This window comes from Chrysochloris asiatica, unplaced genomic scaffold (assembly GCF_000296735.1).
Source record: "Chrysochloris asiatica unplaced genomic scaffold, ChrAsi1.0 scaffold00140, whole genome shotgun sequence".
In the NCBI taxonomy this organism is placed as follows: Eukaryota; Metazoa; Chordata; class Mammalia; order Afrosoricida; family Chrysochloridae; genus Chrysochloris; species Chrysochloris asiatica.
Genome location: NW_006408658.1, coordinates 716381 through 722511, shown reverse-complemented (window position 1 = coordinate 722511; position 6131 = coordinate 716381). Strand labels below are relative to the sequence as shown.

Here is a 6131-nt window from a genome sequence, read left to right as displayed (position 1 = left end):
GCAGCTGTCCAGCTGTCCAGGACACTGAGGCCACTATCCCTTTGCACTATAGCATCCTTCTAACCACATGCAGGAATGGGGTCTAGAGGTGAGATTATCTTCCTTTCCCCGATATCACTGTTTCAGGTATCTTCCAAAAGCTTAGATGAGAGTTTATCATCAGATTTTTCTAAATGACTTCCATTATCCATTGAAACCTTCTGGCTTTCAAGGCCTTCCACATCCTCAACCTGTGTACTTCAAGCCTTTTCTTTAATGTATTTACTCTAATCTCCCTGCAGAGCAATACGGATTAAATGCCACCCCCCAATACTCATTTTTCTCTCCTCTGGCTTTGCTCAAATTCATATCTCTTTCTCAAATAGCTATTGATATTCTTCCATTTCTCATTGTCCAGTTAAGGCACAATTTCCTATTGATGTTTAATCTCTATTTTTCTCAGCCCTGCCCCCAGAATCATGTTGATGTAATACTAGAGTAATAGCATTAACATTTGAATACTACCCTTCAGTTACAAATTATTTGCATATATGTCATATCATTTAATTGTTATTCACTCTTATATGATGCGCAGAACAAATCTTAGAACTGTCAGTTTTGAGATGAACATATAGGTAAATCATTCAAAGTAACACAACCACAAAGTGAAAGAGTGAGCTAGTAAGCACTGCAAATCCCAGTCTTTCCACTAGCCATTGAAGCCTCAGTGCATGTTTGTTCTCCCAGAGTTTTATAAGCAGTATATTCATCATTTTAGCCTAAAACTACTGGTCTGCCCCTTTATTTCATGTTTGTACAAGACCTTTCCACAGATGGTTCAAAAACTCCTTCCTCCGGAAGATCAGCCTAAGGAATAGGAGCTCTCCTCCTAGCCTCATCTGGTCTGATACTCCCCTTCGTGCGTGAATTACAATAAAACTGACACTTAGCAAATGAATCTCTTCAGGTTATATTTGCCTACATCCCTTCAGCATAAAAGACTTCAGGGAATGCTGTGTGGGTTTGGGTTTACTATGAGCAATCCCCAAAACACGGAGGGCTTTGGCAAATAGTCTACAATTGGATGAATGCCAGCTAGCAGACAAACAAGCTCCCTGACACAGAAGGCGTGCATGTGGTACAGGGGCAGAGGACAGCTGTGCCTCTTGAGAGGGGCTTCTTCAAAATGTTTCCCACACGTTTATTCAGTCCTGCCAAGTTTGGGTCATAAGCGCAGGCTGTGGTGCCAGTCCGTGTCATGTGCTGAGGCCTCTGTCTTTCCAGGTTGGTCACATGAGAGGGTTTGCTTTGTGTGTTTGCAGCTGTTTTACCATCTCTGCCAAGCTCAGACCAGAATCATAGGCAGTGAAGAGAGATTTTTTTTTTTTTTTTCTCTTCCTCATAGCCTTTGAGTAGCTCTTTGGCAGAATGGAATTCCCCACCCTATGAATATAGCATAATTACCCACAATTCTAATAAAGTGATATCTAAACCCAACCCCACTGCTTTCAAGTTGATTCCGATGCAAGCGACTCTGTAGGACAAAGTCACACTGCTCCACAAGATTTCTTTACAAAAGAGCTTTCTCCTGCAGAACAGCTAATGGGTTTGAACTACAGACCACTGGGTTAGTAGCTGAATACTTAATCACTGAGTCATTAGGGTTCCTTAGTAAAGTGATACAGAGAACCCAAATCCTTTGGTGGAATGAAACATATAAATGAATATGTTGCTATTATCCACTCCATGAGTGCAGAGACATTACTTATTTCACAGAATTAGGAATGCTGTGTGCCTCATAGATTAGGACAAATGACATTATCAGCAGGAGTAAGGCTTGTGTACATTGTAGGGCCAGAGGCATGGATAGACTGGAATGTGCTTTAATTTGAGAGATCTGCAGTACCTGCCCATAACGGACCCTGGTGCCTTCAATTTCTGTAGCTATAACCACTGGTCTGGGTTAAGATAGAGTCTTAGGTTACTTACTGTGCCACTTTGTTTCTTGATAGTCCAGGCAGGCAAGGAATAGCATGCGAGACTTTAAAACCGACTTGAGCTTCTTAGAGGTGAATGTTTTAGCTCTGGGTTCTCCTACTGGACTTAAGTGAGGATGGAAGTTCCTGTGCCCTACACCAGTAGTTTTTAATTTTTGTGGCAAGTAAGAATCACTTAAGGAGATTTAAAAAAATCCCCATGCTCAAGCCATGTCCCAGACCACTGAATTCGGACCGCTGGAGGTGGTGGGACACCGATGTTAGTATTGTTTTACCCTTCTCCTGGTTCCAAAGTACATACAAGCTTGAAATGCAGTGCTTTATGCCATTATATTTTTGTAAATTTAAAAAGTAATTGTGCCTCTCTAATATGAAGATGTTTTATTTTTATGAAGTTTTTTTTATGACGATAAGGAGCTCTGGTAGTGTAGTAGTTATGAATCAGGCTGCCAACCTCAAGGTCAGCAGTTCGAAACTACCAGCGGTTCCGCAGGAGAAAGATGAGGCTTTCTGCTCTTGTAAAGATTTACAGCCTCGGAAACCCTGTGCAGGGTCGCTATGAGTCAGAACCGACTCCACGGTACTTAGCAACAACAACAACATGAAGATAGTATCAGTGATCACTTTATGAGTCTTTGAATCAACACCCTATTTTTCTAAAATTCTTTTTATTATCTAGTCCCAATTTACCAATTCAAATTCATCATGTATAATTTGATCAGGTGTGACCAATAAAATTGATCATCCCCCCAAATAAAAGTAATTGCTACAGTTCTAAGAGCTCTGGTAGCGTAGTGGTTACGAATTGGGTTGCGAACCGCAAGGTCAGCAGTTGGAAACTACCAGCTGCTTCGGGAGAGAAAGATGAGGCTTTCTGCTCCCGTAAAGCTTTACAGCCTCGGAAACTTGTACAAGGTCACTATGAGTCAGAACCGACTTTACTGCACTTAACAAACACAACAGTTCTAAGAACAGTGTAGGGTTTTCTGGAGTCAGGGAAGTGAGCCCACTGGGGGGCACTAACGTGGGGGTTTGAAACACTCATGAACTCATGTGAACTGTAACAGCTTTGGTCCACAAAAGCTTCTCTGCTGCTATTTTAAGGAAGTGAAAGAGAACTGAAGGGTGTCCTGTTGTAACACAACGCTTGTGGGCCCCAGCCTTCCTCTGCTGGCTTTGCTAGATGTCTGCTGCTGGCCAACTTTCCTGCAGTGACCACATGTCCCCTATTTCCAGGGTGGCTTAAGTTCTGCTCCAGTGTAAAAGTCTTCTGTGCACACTGATAATGTCAGACCACAAGGATCTATCTGGTTGGAAAAAGGATGCATCCTTTGGAATTCACTGACAATTGCAGTCTCATAGAGACTGCAGATAAAAACTGAGGCCAGGACTGTGGTGACTCCTGCTAGTGTTGGAAACTGCCAGAGTCCCTGGGGCCGTTGACATCTGTGGCCCACAGGGATTTTAATCAGCTGCACTGAGGAGTTAAACTCTGGAGGCCCAAGCCAGGAAAAACCTTACAGTACAAAGGGAATTCTGGCCACACACTCAAGGATAGATGTTGGGACTAGATCTTCAAGGCCCAGTTGTTCTGTCTTATTTCCAGAATCCTCTCCTGTTGTCAGACTTCACCAAAGCTTTCTTCTGTCCACATGAAAACCCACCTCAGTGCTAGGGAACAGCGAAGCGCTCCAAGTTTTCAGCTGTTCAGCCCTTAGTACATCAATGACTCTGGTTGGCACCAACCACTAGAGGGAACCTCCACCCCACATCGCGGGGTTCCAGGGCAGCAGAGTTTAGAGTGCCTGGGAGCCATCGAAATTGGGAGGCTCAGAAGGAAGGCAAGAGGCTGCCCCAGGCCATGCTCAGTTTCTAGGAATCATAGGGGGCTGGGAAATCAGGAAGCCTGATGGGTTTCTGCTTTGGGTGTGACCCTACTCCAGCTGGGTGTGTCTCTAATCCAGGTTTTTGTCTGCTTTCTCTGTAAGAGCAATTCTTGACACAAGTTCCCTTTTTGGTTCCTCACATTCATCCCCTGCAGCTAGGGCGCGGGGCTAGGGAAGCCCAGAGGTCTAGAAACTTGTGCACTGAAAACTTTCCAAGAGGGCCAGAAGAGTGCGGAAGCAGGTCGTCAACGAGGGGGTGGGGCTCCAGATAAGGGGCGTGGTCTACTGGTAGGCGGGGCTTGGGACTGGGACTGGGACTTGGAGCGCGGCCCAGGGGGCAGGGTAAAGTTCAAGGGGGCGGGGTTGCCGAGGCTGGTCCCTCAGGCAGGATCGCCGGGCTGGCGGGTCCTTGCTGGCGGTCTCCGGGCCTAAGGGGGTAAGGATGGCTGAGGGGCGGTCCCAAGGGAATGTCCCTGGGGTGGAGGAGTTGACGCTCCGGGACGAGCCTCCCGCAGGTCCCCGCCCCGGTCACGTGGGCTCCGGACCAGCCGCTGCCGCTCGGACCGCTGGTTGGTCGGTCAGTTAGTTGGTCGGTCGGTCAGTGGCCTGAAGCTCGCAGCTCAGCGCTCGTGTTCCGAGGTGGGAGGGACACGGGAGCGGCCCGCACACCTGAGTCGCCTGGACAGAAGCAGCGACCCGGTACCCAGGTCAGTGGTCTTCCCCCATATCCCCGGGGCCGCCGAGCCATTGACAGGAAACCCCGCAAAGGCATTGCCTGAGAAACGAAGTGCTCCCTGGGCCGGGAACCCCTCGGGGCGTGGGGGCCAGTGTTAGTTGGGCCCTGCAGCGTGTCCTAGGCGCGAGGTCGCGGACTCTTCCACCTCCCCCTCCTCTGACAAGAAGACTGGGAGGAGAGCGTAAATCCTGGGGATGTGCTCGGAATCGCCACCCGCGCACAGTCAGCGCCCTACAGGTGCCAGGTTGGTCCTAGAGAGGCGGAGGGTGGTTGTCCCCGCCGAGTTCTGTGTGGGTTTGTCAAGGTGGCCCAGAACTATATGGCCTTAATTGCCCAGGCGAACCGCAGCTGAGACCAATTCTGTGCTGTAGTTGCAAAATTACAAAAATACAACATACTTTTCAAAAACTCAATCTGCTGTGCCCCAGTTGACTTAATGATGGGCCTAGTACTATTTGAAAACAAGCACTCCTCCCTGCCCCCCATCTCCCCTTTGTCCCCCATCCAACCCCTCCCCCGCTCCTAGTCAATGAGATCCTGACTACAAACCTGAAGCTTTTTCTCAAATGAAAATAAGAAGATTATGTATTGAAACACCAGAACTTCCAAAGTTTGGTTGGAACAGGAATTCTAGCAACGTTTAATCCTCTTTAAAATCTTCCGAGTGTTGTATTTTTACCTTTAAAGCCGGTGGGTATTTGGTATAGGTCCCTCTCCCCTTCCATACCCCCCCTCCGCGCCCCCAGACCTATCTTTCACTTTTATCTGCTTCTTTCCGCTCCCATTTCTGGTGTGGATAATCCCAGGATAATCACTGGACTGCCAACCGAAAGGATGATGGTTCAAACCTATTAGCCACTCCTTGGGAACCTTATACTGGGTTGCTATGAGTCGGCTGGTGTGGCGCTGTCGGTTAATGCGCCAGACGGCAAAGCCATTTGAACTGCAGGGTTGGTGGTTCAAGCTCACCAACTACTCCATGGAAACCCTATACAGGTTCCCTATGGGTCGGAACCAACTCGACGGCACTTAACAACAACAACGAATAGGAACAGACTCCACAGCACTTAACAACAACAACAAAAACCATTCTGTAATTATACACAAATCTAAAGTGTTTCAAACTTTTATTTTGTGAAATTATATGCGCAATTACAAAAAAGTGGCTGACTATTATTGGTATATTGAAAACCACACAATATGATATGATTTTGAAATTATTTCTCTTTGGTTAAAGAGAGGCGGTCCATTTTCGTTTTGCTTAAATGTGTATTTGAACAAGTTTGAGGTGGGGAGAATGCAGAAGATTGGTGAGTTTTTCACTTAGTGCAATTATTCATGATTTCATTGAAAACCATTTCAGTATTGTTTTGAACTTTGATGATGGGCCAGTTATTAGCTTTTTGCCACTGGGGAGAGACACACTGGACACTGTGGTCTCTTTTATATGTGGAGTATGACTTTAACACCAAGGGGAATGAGATAAATGACAAGAAGGTAGGAGGAATAAAGTGTTCATGGGAATTCCTGTCG

At 46.6% G+C, this 6131-nt stretch overlaps 1 protein-coding gene across 1 annotated transcript in view; it reads left to right on the top strand.

Annotated features, from left to right (window-relative positions):
* Positions 1–4219: 4219 nt before the first annotated feature.
* PPFIBP2 (PTPRF interacting protein, binding protein 2 (liprin beta 2)) overlaps positions 4220–6131 on the top strand; it is a 193329-nt gene continuing 191417 nt past the window's right edge. Inside the window, exon 1 of the mRNA XM_006870161.1 lies at positions 4220–4569. The gene's annotated coding sequence lies outside the window, so the exon portion shown is untranslated. The remainder of the gene's footprint in view (positions 4570–6131) is intronic.